Source organism: Desmodus rotundus, chromosome 7 (assembly GCF_022682495.2).
Source record: "Desmodus rotundus isolate HL8 chromosome 7, HLdesRot8A.1, whole genome shotgun sequence".
Taxonomy (NCBI): Eukaryota; Metazoa; Chordata; class Mammalia; order Chiroptera; family Phyllostomidae; genus Desmodus; species Desmodus rotundus.
In genome coordinates, this window is record NC_071393.1 from 24,834,079 (window position 1) to 24,848,067 (window position 13,989).

The window sequence follows — 13,989 nt, forward strand, 5'->3', positions numbered from 1 at the left end:
TGGTCTTTGGCTGTGAAAGAAGTAAAAGGAAGTACAGCCCACTGCCCCCTCACCCCGTTCTTTTCTTTTGCCTTATTTAGTTCCTATTTGTCTATCACTGTGTCTGAGGTGAAAGCTACAAAGGTAGGCAAGTTTTAATCATGTCTTTCTTTTTTATTTACTTATCATTATTATTTTTAATACTCACCCCGGGATATGTTCATGGATTTGACACAGAGAGAGAAAAACATCCATAGGAAAGAGAACTGGGGCTCAAACCTGTCATGTAGGTATGTTCTAGGTATGTGACGGGATGGGGAATCAAACCTGCGACCTTTTTGGTGTACAGGACAATGCTCCAACCAGCTCCGCCCCCCGCCCCGCCTTGCCCCACCCAGGGCTGTCTCTCTCATAATCCAAATAGAGCTCATTGGTCCTCCCTTAGAAAACTCCCCTCTTTTCTCCAGGTGGATTCCCACCTGACCCTGACTGCAGTCTAGAAAGGGCTTTGCTCCAGAGATTCGAGTTACCATTGCTGAATGAAAATATCCTGGGGCAGGGATGGGGCGGGGCCAGTTTCCCAGGGGACTTGCCGTCCCAGTTGGATCTGGATGGCACCTTTCCAGCAGGTCTGTTTCTAGGTAACCGCAGTGCACTTGCCAGTGGGCCCTTAACGCAGGTGATGGTTACCCAACACTCAGAGTCCAGGCAGAAGGAAGTCATAAATCTTCCCCCGGAAGTAGGAGATTACATCACTATGGGTAAAATTAGGGGGAAGTGTGGATTTTCATGTGGTGGGATCTCTGTCTTTACAGTTTGGGTTCCAGAGGAGTGAAGATAATAAATAGAAGGATGCAAGTTTCCTGTCACAGGGAAGAATAGCACTTGGGAGGTGGGTAAAAAATGGAAAGGATCGCAGGGACAACTCCCGCAGGGTGGCTGCAGGTAGCACGTGAACCCCCGGGCCTGAAAAAGCAGTGCGTGTGCCCTGACGGCAGCCCCAGACACCTACGGAGGGGCTGCTAGGTTTCTGGTCACCGTCTTGTTCTTTGAAACTGGACCACCTGAGATGACCTCAGGCAGCCAGACTTAGCGAACTGTCACCTGGCCTATCCCCAGGCTGCATCCTGGACCACGCTCTGCCTGTAACTTACTCCCCATCGCCTGGCTGTCCCGCTCCCACAGGCTCCTGCCCTTTAGCTTCGTATCCTTCGATGAACCTCAGGTTGATTTCTATGATCTCTTCCTCCAGGACCAATCTCGGCTCGCCTCTGTTAGTCCGGCAGCTGGCCCTTTAAGCGCGGCCAGCTCTGCAGGCCCAGACTGGCACAGAAAAGGCTGTGGCAGACAATAGTATTTATTCTAGGCAATTGTCCCAGACTGGTTACTCCCTGCTTACTCCCCACCTGCTGCTGAGTGCTGTCTTCTTTCCCACCATCTGAATTTCATCCTCCCCAAGCATTGGCTAAGAGGCTCCCTCTCCCAGCCCGCCCAGAATTACCTAGCCCCCTTGCCTAGGGGAGGGGGACGTAACAGCTGGTCACATGTAACTCAGGGTGGTTCCACTCTGGCTGTTCCAGGTAACAGCAGCCCTGGGTCAGGGCAGTCTCAGGGCTCTGCCCCACGCTAAGCTGGATGGGCCAGGTTTCCCTCAGCTGCCTCCAGGTGGACATAGGGCAAGACTTCAAAGCAGCCTGGGCCAAACTGGTGCTTTCTGCCTGGAGGGGAAGAGAGCGGGAGAGGCAGTGACACAGCCCAACTCAGAGCTTCTTGCCTTGCCCTCGCTCTTTCTTCCCCTAAGTGCAGACTTTCCCGTCCTGGGTCTCCTGTGTGCCAGTGTGAGTCCGGAGCCCAAGCTCTGGAGGCAGCTGCGGGTTACTCACAGAGCATCACATGTGGCCACGCTCTGCCCACGCCGAACTCTTCCCCGGGAACGAGGCCTCTGAGCCCTACTCTTGGAGTCCATGGCTCCCCACCCTTGTCCTTTTTTTTAATCCTTACCCCAGTGCATGCTCATTGATTTTAGAGTGAGGGAGAGGAAGAGAGGGAGGGAGAGCAACATCAATATGAGAAACACGATCAGTTGCCTTATGCCCTGAGCTCATCGTGGATCAAACCCGCAACCCTGGCTTGTGTCCTGACTGGGGATTGAACCCGTGACCTTTCTGGTTTATGGGATGATGCTCCAACCAACTGAGCCACACCAGCCAGGGCTCTCCACCCTTCTTACTCTTCCCAGCCACGCTTCTCCTCCTGTACTGAGATCCCTTCCTTGCCTTTCCCAGAGATGGTTATTTTTAAGCACGTGGACTTGGAGATCAGGGAGAGGAAGGGCAGAGAATGGGGGGTAGGGTAAAGGGGCAGGGGTCAAAATGGTGGCCGTGACACCCAGGAAAGTCAGAGCCACCACACTTCCAGGAGCAAGGACATTTTGGGGGATGGTTGGGGAGTGAGTCTCACTTCAGGTTTTTCTGTAAGTTTTTCTACCTGTGTGATTATTTTCATCCCTCCCACGGCAACACGGTAGCTTCCATCCTGTAAGGTGGTAGTAATGGGAAAGGGAAGAAAGGATAGGACTGATGATATTCTTGCTACATTTTATGACACTTGTATCTGCTTTTTATGGTGTGGTTACCGCTCATCTCCTCTAAGCTTCCTGAGGGGAGAGAGCCTGTCTTGGAGTGTCAGCAGGTGAGGCAGTGCGGTGGAATCAGACCTCTAGTGTCTTCTCTAGCTCCTCTGTGAACTTCAGTTTCTTCGTCTGTAAAGTACAAACAACAGCTCTGCTTTACAGGGCTCTGAGGACTGTGTTTAAGATACATCAAAACCCTACCACGCTGTAGAGCCTTCACAAAGTGTAGCTATTAGGATCGGGCTTCGGCGTCCTCCGTTGTAAAATCGGGATAATAACATTCTCATCGTATTGAGTAGTTTTAAAAAATTAACCAAGTTAATATCTGTAAGGTTTTTAGGAAGTTCCCTAGCACACAGTAAGCTCTGCCCAACTGTTATTAAATAAAATTAATCATCCTGTCACTTTTCCAAAATACCTGGGTGCTGTCTCGCCCAGGTAGGTGCTTTCGTAAATATTGCTGACATCAGTGAATGTGCACACAGGGCCAGGACCCAGACCAGGGCAGACACCACACAGGTGGCTGTGGACTGAGTGAGTAGTATACTTCTGTTTTCTTCTTCTCGTTTTTCCTGCTCGCACGGATGCCTCAGCCTGGCCCGTCTCTGTCAGCCCTCTCCTTCTTTCCCTCTGTTCGAGACTTCCTTTCAAGAAAGGAATAGAAACTGGTTCCAGAACTGCCCACATTTACTACGCAAGTGCGTGAGCAGACCCCGCAGCTCTGCCTTCACCTTTCACTCCTCTCTCTTCTCTTGCCCGGCTTCCATCTGAATTTCCCTTTGTGGCCCCTGCTTAAAAGACCCGGAGGTTCCACTGAATAGAGAGTTTAATCCTAATTAAGTACATATTTATTAAATTTGCGTGAGGAATTCAAATGCGTATCTGAGGGTATAAGGGAAACCAATCCACCGGAACCAGTGTGAGAACAGCCCAGTCAGTCCCTCTGTTGACTTCGCTTCTTCCCAATTCATCCAGTGGCCTATTCATTGGGGAAACTTTTACTGTGTATTCACTATGTGTGAGGTACTCTCCAAGCTCTGACATACTACCTGGTTCCCATTTCATCTTCAAATCACTTCTGCGAAGTAGCTAGTATGATGCCCGTTTACAGAGGAAGAAACTGGAGGTTGGAGAAGTGAAGCCAGGATGCGCACCTACCCAGTGAGAGTGCATAGTCCTTAAACTTGCCTCCGAAGGTTAAGTTCACTTTACCACATTCACAGACACCAGCAAGATCCCATAAAATTTAGACTTGACTGTTCCCTTGGCCTTCTCAGATCTGCTCTTGAAAACGTATAGCAGTCTTCGCTGACACTGTTGGCTGGCAGAGAAAGTGTGTGTGTAACTGTCTTCGGCACAAAGGCTCTTCCGCCTCACACTTCTCTTTCTCTGTAGAAGGCACCGTACCTGCTGCTTGCCCTCAGCAACGCCAGCCCTCTCCTACTCTCAGCTCCACAACGTGTCACCGACGCTAATTCTAACAAAAGAACTGGAACAGGAAGGGTTTTTAAACAGGCCGTCCCTTTCTTTAAATAATTAAAGAAGATGTTATCGAGGAGATCAGGTTTTGATTAGCTCTTCTCAAGTTCTCTGTCATTCTCTTTCATCCACGGCAGATTGAAGGTTGGGGTGGATGATGGACAGAGAAAAGTGCCCTAATTTGGACAGAGTGTCGAGGAGCACGTCGGAGACTCTGGCCATTCGCCTCCCGGCTTGATTCTTTGCCAGCAGAATAGAGGGTGGGTTTGAATGGCAGGTTACGGCTCTTTGGCAACAAATTTAGAGAAAATGAATGAACAGAGTAATGAATGAAATAATTGTTGAGCCCTGACAATGGAGGGCGTATGGTGGGCTGTGAGGCTCTGAGAGGACCAGCTCCAGGCCCTGGAGAGTGCAAAGCAACTAGACGGATGGAAAACAAGCATCAGGGAAACAGCTTCTAAACCAGGGCCCTGGGAACACAACTCCGATTCAAACACGCCTTCTAAATGTCGGTCTCAGCAATACGTTCCCTGCAATTTTACTCTCTTGGTGGAAGGACCAGGCCTGGACTTCCCCCCCAACTCTTCTCCCCCCACAAAAAAAACACACACACAGCAGGGTGTCTCACAGCATCCTGTAGGACAATAAGGAGGAAATTGGTTCTCCAGGAAGCAATTGCTCTATCAGCAGAGCAGTTCTGCATTTGCATAGAGGGGAGGTTAGGCTGACAGTTGGAAGGATTCCATCTGCTTCTTGGAGTCCTGATTTGGATGGATACAGCATTCAAAGGACTCCATGAAATGCGCTTCTGAACGTGGGAAGGAGTGTTGATATGAGATTGGGGGCCTCCAGACCACAGGAACCGGCTGGAAGTGCACTTTCCTGAGCCCTTGAGCTGATTCCGTACTCGCTCCCCTTTTCTGTTACTAAATATAGAATGAGGTCACAGGATAGGTGAAGCAGAGGTTAGGGGCAAATTGAAGATGATGATAAATATTTATAGTGCCTGGCTTATTACAGGGCTTATGTAGATTCCTATTAAATACTTGTCCGTTTGACTTGTGTCCTTGATTTACACTAGAATTTATAAAACCAGAGGGGTTATTAGCTTATATGTTGTCATTTTCATGTCCTGTTTCATGTCCTGAGAAAAAAAGCAGGAAAAAGAAAACTCTACACAATATCATCTACTTTCCATAGAATGATACCCTCCGGAAGGAAAACTTTTAGTTCTCTAGATTCTTTTGGGACCTAGCTGCCCAGGTCTGGGAGAGCTCAAGCCCCCAACTTTTATCTGGCTCCTCCTGTTACTCTTCTGGTGGTTAGGGGACAGCCACACCCATTCTGGACTAAGGCAGGACTGTGGGGTTAGGTCAGTCCACCCGAGAAAAAGCGGCCTGGAACAATGGCCCCTTCTTGTCGTCTGCCTCCCACACCCTGTTGACTCAACCTTCTGAGTTGAAAAAACAGAAAACATTTCTGCCCACGACCTCCGGCAAGTCATTTAGCCTCGTTTGGGCTTCGTTTGCTTCAACTATGAAACGAGGGAGATTGGACTGGGTGATCGCGAAGGACCACAGCCACGAACCCCCTTTTCTGGGGCGGCACCGACTCATATAACCTGTTCCTGACCCTATCAGTGCACTTGGGTTTGTTGGGCTCAATGCCCTAGTTTGGGGTTCTGGAAATATGGTCACTGTATTTATAAGATCACTTCAGCACTGATATTCTATACCTCTAGGATTCTAAGTAGGTAACAGCCTTAGGTGACTGTTCTCATTACTAGTGATATGACCTTGGGCAAGTCGGTTTATTCTCTGGGATTGAAGTCCTTATCTGTACAATTAAGAATACTAAAATCTTGTTTCGAGGCAGGGAGCTGGAGTAGCCCGAGATCCCTCTTGCTAAAGATTTGTGATTCAATGACTTGAGGCCCATCTGCTTGCACAAAGGCAGAGCTGGCCCCCCTGGATGTTTAAAAGCGGTCTACAGACTGTCCCCCAAGTGGTTGAACAGAAGCATCAGTGATGTCCCTAAGGGTAATGTCCCTTTGCCACCTGGAAAAGAGCCAGGTGCACCATCCCAGCTGCTCATGGAGAAAGGAATTCTTACCGTGAGATATCTGTGGCCTCAGCAGCAAAACTCTCTGTGCAGTCCTCCTGAGGGAAGAGAGGAAAGCTTCTCAGGAATTCATTCCAAGGTCCTAGGAATGTCAGAGAGAGAGAGAGAGAGGGATCAGTGGACTTAAGAACTCGACACCTCGGTCCAGTAATAAGCTGCGTGATGCTGAACAAACAAGTCACATAATCTCTGGGCCCAATGTCCTCACCTGAAAAATTAGAATGTTTGATTACATGAGCTCCAAGATCTGATTAGAGGTTTTGTGGTCTTTCAAACGGTGATTTTCAAGCATCAACAGGGGGTTATTTGGGGGCAGAGAGAATTCCTTTCTCCTGCAGATCACGAGTAGGCAACTGTGCAACCATTTCTTCCATTGCCTTTCTGGGCTGTCAGCGGAGTGGGGTTCTTGAGGGGTGGATTTTGAGGTTCATACCTTTATCCACATCTCCATCCACTGAGTCTACTCCTAGCCCTGTGTTTGGTGCACACCATGTGTCTCCTGGTGATTGAGGTTTCTGTTTAAAAAGAAGTAACAATGGGATGTTTTGTAAGTGTTCCAAGTTGCTTCTTCATTGGTACAGACAGGCTGTCCACAGCCGGCAGGACAGAAATCAGGTTGAAGAAGTGGCAACCAGGCAGCCCAGCAGGGGGCAGCTGTACTAGCCCCGCACCACGCAGCTAGAGCTGCGAGTGGCACCCTCTTCCAGCCTGGACACTGGGGTTGACTCTTGGTTCCTCTTTCTCCCTTATTCTTCGCACTCTTTCAGCATCAGTCCCTGAGGAGTCTCTGTCTGTGATGGTTCTCAAAGCTCCCCACCTGTCTGCAACACCAAGGCTCCCCCAGGTGGCTCACCTGCAGCCACACCTCACAGGTTCGGTGTGTCAAATCTGCCCCCTTCTGGTCCACTTAGGACAATTCTGAGCACAGAGAAAAGTTCAGAGAACAGCATCGAAACGCCCAGGAGAGGTAGTAAGGTTCGCTTTGGAACTATTCAGAGAGAATCGCTTTAGAAATTGTGTAAACAGTTTCAGCTCAAATCTTGGTGCTACCACTTTCTCACTAGGTAACATTGGCAAGTTCCTTGATCTCTCTGAACCTCAGTCTCCTCGTCTGTAAAATGGGTGATGAGAACAGCACACTGACCGTATAGGGTTGTAAGAACTAAATTAATTTGTTTATTTATGTGCTATATGTGTTAGCCTTAACCCCTATCGTTCTCTAATTTTGTCAAACTTAACCTGATCTATCTCGCACTCTTTCTCTAGAGAGGGCTCAACCCAACAGCACAGAGCGGATCCTGTCCGACACGTTCCTCAGTCCTCTGATGGCTCCCTGTTGCCCTTAGGACACAGCCCCATTCCTTCCCATAGTCTCCTGGAGCCCGCAGGTCTGACCCAGTCTCCTCCCGCACTGGCGTTGCAATGAGGCAGGGACGAGAGGACATTCCAGGCCGGGAACCCTTCGTGAGAAAGTCGAAACGAGGCAGGTAGATTGCAGAGGCCGGCGGAGTGGTGGCTGTGAGCAAGTCTTGGTGTGCAGCTGGACTGCCGAAGTTCATCATGTCAACAAAGGTTCGCTGCCACCATCCGATGTCAACAAAAGCCCCAAACTGGAGTGCCGGCAGTGGAGAAACTTGATTCAGCACCGAAATTTGTTTGCAAAATGGGGAAACGCAGTCTCTGGACTAAAAGTGCATTCTGTGGAGACAGAGTGTTAAATAGCATAAGGATCTCAAGGTCTGGGCAGTTCTTACTCAATGCCACTCTTGTTAAAATAGAACGTATTTTGTAGGCACAGCTGTAATCGGGGTGAGCTGGACAGGGACCCAACAGATGAGTGTAACTGACTGCAAAGGCAAAAACATCGACATCTAATTAACCAAATATCGTGTATAAGCAATGGCTAGGCCTCCCTTCAAGGAGACAGCTTTGGGTGTGAATCCCACCTCCTTTACTTGCTGCAAGTAAATAAAACGACCTAAACGACAATCACAACTGGTTTTTGAATAGGACCCTGCGAGCAGTAAAGCTCTTGAGTTCAGTAACAAAAGGGGAGGCCTATCTCTATGCAAGTGAGGAATGCAAATTTACACAGTCTGATTGGCCCTGATTGGTCAACATCACACATTTTGATTGTCCTCATGGAGCCGCTGCAGTTATTCAACAAAGATGCAAGTGAAGATAGAGCTGTTTAGTTCCAATTGGATGGGCAGGTCTCAGCCCATTGGTTGAAAGATGATTCCAGAAAGTCCTCTCTAAGGGTTGGCTCAGATAGCAGGAACACAGTGCCGGAGGCTGGCAGTTCAGTCTGTGGCTTTGCCCTGAAATGCAGAGTGTGTGAGAAGTTTCCATCATCAGTGACTGCTCGACTCTATGCATTTGAGCCCCATTAACCACAAGGAGCTCTTCTGGGCAGATATGTTACATCTCGGGGTCAACAATACTATAGTCCCACTGCTTATTCGTTATATTATCTTGGGCGAGTTACTAAATGTCTCTCTATTTTGGTTTACCCACTTGTCAAATTTTAAAAGAATGCTCCTACTTCGTGAGGACATGGGAGGATTGAATGAGCTAATATAAGTACTTAGAACAGTTCTATGTACATAGCGAGAACTTTAGAAATACTCATTCTTACCTGGGGTAAGAGTAAAGGTGTATGGTGCAGATTTCGTAGGATCTCAAAGGCAGACAGAGGAGTCAGACTGGGCTCTGTAAGGATAAGGCGGTCAGTGGTGCGCAAAAGAGAACTCAGGTGGAAGAACCTGACCTGGGCAGCCCAGCCAGGCTGCTAGGTTTAGGGGAGAGGGGGTGGCGAGAGGAGGAAAAGACACACCTGAGACAGATCTCAGGACTGAAGGCCAGGTCAGATACACGGGTGGAAAATTGCTGTTGAAATGTTCCATCGGGCAGCAGCCTTTAGAACACTGGGTCCAGAAAGCACTCCATGAGCAGTACCTGCTCATCTGAATTTGAGAAATGCCACTGATTTCCCGGTGTGGAAAGTCACAGCGTACATGAGCAGGTCAAAGCAGCCCGAAACCCTGCAGTCAGCCAACATTGAAACTTGTGATAAATCCGGTATTTCTGAAGTAGTTTGATCACGGGACATCCCTTCCCCTCCTCCCGGCAATAATGCAGATTAACATCTTGAAGTACTGGCTTTCAATGGGACCCCCTTTGGGATCCGTTGGGCTGAGGCAACACCAGTGAACTGGATAAACAGCGCTGGAGCCAGGAGAACACACACAGTCACAGCCGCACAATGTTACTATTTTCCTTTCCTCCGACCTCCGGTGGGCTCACGGAGTGCGGAGCCCAGGAGGACAGTTTAAAATTAAATGCAGATCTCCCTTCCCCTGCCTGGTGCGAAGATTGTTGCCTCTCTCATCCTCCCTCCTACCCACTTCTTTCTCCAATTGCATTTGCCCGTCTGGATATTAATGTTGCAATATTGACTGATTCAAGGGACTGCATTTGGCACTCACTCTCCTTTGCAGTGTTTTACTTGAGTCTCTCCGTTAGAAAAATCATCTGACTTCTCTAAGTGGTTTCTTTGGGGTTAGTATCATTATTACAATTACTCCTTTTCTCCCGGAATTAAGGCTGTTTTCCCCCTCAAGGACTTCTTGGCATTTCTGTGAGGTTTATTATTCTGCTGTGTTTGAAGTCTGTGGCATCCTGTTTGCCCTGCAAACGGTAAGACAAAATCCCACCTCCGGATCGCTAGGGAGCCTCAGGGTCACATCTGCTGAAGGAGTGCCATCTGTTCTGGGTCAGCGCCTGGACCCAGGAGACTGTTGGGACTGGAAGGGGAAATCCGAGGCGACACTGACCTTTAGGCTCATGTTTGAGTTGTGCAAGTGAGCAAATGCCAGTAAGAACAGTGCAGACAGGGCCCCAGGGTGTGTTAGCTGTCGAGTCTCATGAACTTGGGAAGGGTAGCTGGTCCCACTTCTCTAAGACTCAGGCATTAGGAAGTTCCAGAGGAGTCTCCTGAAAATTCTCATGTGAGTGAGCGGCCTGGAGCAGCCTCGATCGGCGGACTCGGGATGCGGTCTCTGGTAAGGACTGCGGTCTCTGGTAGGGACTGCGGTCTCCAGTAGGGACTGCTGTGGTGAGTTTGGTTCTCATTAGCCTTGGGCCTTCAGACACGGCCTTCTCTCCGTCTCCTCGGGAACCCCCCTCAGCAGAATGGCACCATCAACACACTTCAGCTCTGTTAAGAAGTACGCAGGCCCTGGCCAGGCGCTCAGCTGGTTAGAACGTCATCACCACATGCCAAGGTTGTGGGTTCGAGTCCTGGTCAGGGCACATACAAGAATCAACCAACGAATGCAGAAATAAATGGAACAGTGGGTTGATGTTTCTCTCTCTCTACCTTTGTTTCTCTCTCTCTAAAATCAGTACATAATTTTTTTAAGTACATAAAAAAGAGAAGAATTTCGGGTTGTACAGAAAGACCAATGATTGTCCCTGGCTTTGGAAACAGCCTGCTATACACAATTTACTTCATCCAGGTACCTTTCTCACTTCCAGACTTCTCTCATGCAATGTCAACATTCTTGGACCATTTTGGGGGCAAATCAGGCCCGTTAGGATTGGGGTTCAGGTAACGAGCCCAATTCCAGGTGAAAGTGCATCTATTCAGCCCTAACTTCTGAGATGTTTTGCCACTCTCCAAGGCCCCACTGAGCCTCACCCAGCAGCGTCCAGTCCGCCCAGTCCCACACCAAGCCCCCAAATAGGCTTCCCCCTCCAGCTGGGACTGTACATAATTCCAGAGCTTGCTCTGTGGCGATTGACGGGTTTTCTGTTTTTCAACCTTTCCTTTCCCTTCTTGGCTGGATAAGAAAGCTTCATCCCAGGAGAATGAGCTATAACTGGACAGACACTTTAAAGGAGGCTAGTTTCTGGCATTTAGGCAGGTAGGTGGATGCTGAAATAATCTTGGCATGTAAAAGTGAGTTGTTTTATTTTGTTGTCACAGGCTGGTGAAGCCAGTGACCTATGAGTTACTCGTAATGTTGTTCCTGGTTGATATCTCTTTCCTGTCCAGCAGAGGCCGTCACTGATTTAGCTTTACATCCCGAAAGCTAGCCCAGTGCTTGACAATAGATGGTGTTTGGGGCTTTGGATTTTTAAAAAATATTTTAAAAAAATCTTACCTGAGGATATGTGTATCGATCTTGAGAGAGAGCGGGGGGGTGGGGGGGGGCAGACACACACACACACACACACGCACACATCAATGTGAGAGAAACACTGCTTGGTTGCTTCCCGCATGCACTCCGAGCAGGGATCGAACCGCCAACCTAGGCATATGCCCTGCCTGCTGAAACCTCAACCTTCTGGTTCACAGGTCAGCGCTCCAACCATCGAGTCACCCAGCCAGGGCAATTGATGGTGCGGGATGGACAGTCAGTGAACAAATGTCCTTCCTCAGAAATAGTCAGTGTGATTGATTAGTCTCAACTTTCTTATCCTCAGAAAAAGGCAAGCTTCTGACCTCACAGACCAGCCCAGTCCACTGACAGACACTTGTAACTTTTTCGGAGATTTTTCTCACGTGAAGTTGAAACCTGCCTTTCCAAAACTTTCAAATATTCTCCCTGTGTCACCCTCTGGGGTCACCACCATGGTACCCGCTGCACTACCTCTTCCTATGTTGACATTTGGTTTCCTAAGTCTCTTCTTGCCCATGGGAAGCATTTCAAACTGCTGGAACTTGCTTTCAGAGGATAAATTTTTCTGATGCTCACTGCCCTGGTGATTCTCTTTAACTGTTTCTTCATATTGACACATGTATCTGAGAGATCTCTCCTCTGAAACCCACCCCGTTCATTAATAACCTGGGCAAGGTGAGCTCCCGGAATTGCCCTCCAGTCTCTGCAGGAAGGGGACCCCCCCCTTGCCACCTGCTGTCTTTTACTAGTGATGCAACCCCATGGCCCTTAGATTGTTCAGATGCTGCCGCAATAGACTGCAGGTTTTCAGGAACGCAGCCCTGGGGAAACAGGGGACGTGGCAGCCTAGGTTGATGAAAGCACAAGAGAGCAACATCTGGAAAACTGGAGGTTTGGGGAAAAGGCCAAGCCACACTGGGAGTTTTAGTGAAGTAGGGAAAGAGCAGGGATGCTGGAAAGGCCAAGGGCAAAATGTGAGCACCCAGGCCAGAGCTATCACGAAAGCGAGATTGTGGAAAGGACAGGCACGGGTGTGGCAGGGAAGGGAGGGAAAGAGCACCTCCCCCAGCTCTCAATTTTTCCTCCCTGGACCCGGAGTCCCTGGTTCAAAGTCTTTGCTACAGCAGCTTCTGAACTACATCTAAGACTAAAGCTATTGAAGGCAGCCACCAAAAACTTATTCTACTTAAATTTCATTTTAATATGCTTCTCTTCTGTGAATTTTGCATGAAATGTGTTTTACATTTGCAGTCCCACACAATAGATGATTACATTTGGAATAAAAATGATAACTTAGAGCAATAATGTCAGGTGTTTTATTCTAATTCCCATTAAGCAAATCCAGTAGTTAAGCAAATTGAGTCTCCAATGTAGTTGACACAAACAGGGTTTTCACTGGTAAAACGCTGAAATACGAGTAACTGTTTTCACATCTATGCTTCTTTTCCTAGTCAGTTGGTAGGATAAGGGGTGGTGAATTTAGTCTCTTTTTTTGAAGAGTAAGTGGTTAGGCCATAGTTTCCTCCTTAAAACACGCGTTCCCTTTCTTCTCTGGAAAATGCTTCTTTCTTCAGAAAGACATCCCTGGGATTGATTAGCAGAATCAGCTTTCCATAGCTACACGCGCATCTTGGAGATTACTGCAGATGAAAGAACCGGAGAGGTTGCCGATTTGCCTGCAATCGCACAGCTAGTTGCTGGCCATTGTTAGTCCTTCAGAGAACGTTCTACTGCTGTTCCGGGACTTCTGGCACCTAAGTTTGGTCAGGCTGCTTTCCGTGCCAGAACTTCTTCATTTCTCCTCTGGAGCCTCAGCGTTGCCTCCCCGGATTCTGACAAATGGGCGCACTGTGGATTAACAGTGCCTCTGCCTTTTCCAGGAGAATCATGAAGCCCACAGTGAGCCTGGATTGAAGGCCTCTTTCCAACACATCATCCCACTCAGGTGGGGAATATTGGTGGGGAGATCGCTCTAGAAAACCACAAGATGAGTGCAGAGTAGCTCGGTCGGCATCTGGTCATGCTTTATGCCTCTGGTTACTCGCTAGGTGTGTCTGTCTGATGAGCACATGGGGGTAGGGGCGAGCAGGGGGAGGGTGGAGTGGGGCCGTTCTGCTTTTGATTTGACCCCCCCGGATGATGACCGGTAGTGAACACAGCGCTGGTCCCATCCCCCCACCAGTATGCTCCAGAGAAGAGGCATTTGGGAGCACTGCCTCACCTTTAAAGCAGCCTCCTGGTTGTCTTGCATAAAACAAGGCTAGCCCCCAGGGCAGGACGGAAGCTTGCAACTCCGAGTGATCATTTTCTTGGCTGTTGAGGCCAGGTCCAGATTGGATGCACCGTGTTGGCCTAAGCATTCTGGGGCCTGATACGGTGGCTACTAGGGTCCTGCTAAGTGACTTCATACAGAAGATTTAGGAAGAACAGCTGCATCGGCTGTGACGGTTGGTGTCTTTGTCTGGCACCCTGAGACACGGGGGGTCTTTCACTGCCCACAGGACACGTCTGGATGGGCAGCCTGGCTCATCCAGGACACGGCCTCACAGGGTGCATTTACAGACCCTGGTTATTTAAAACAGATGGGAA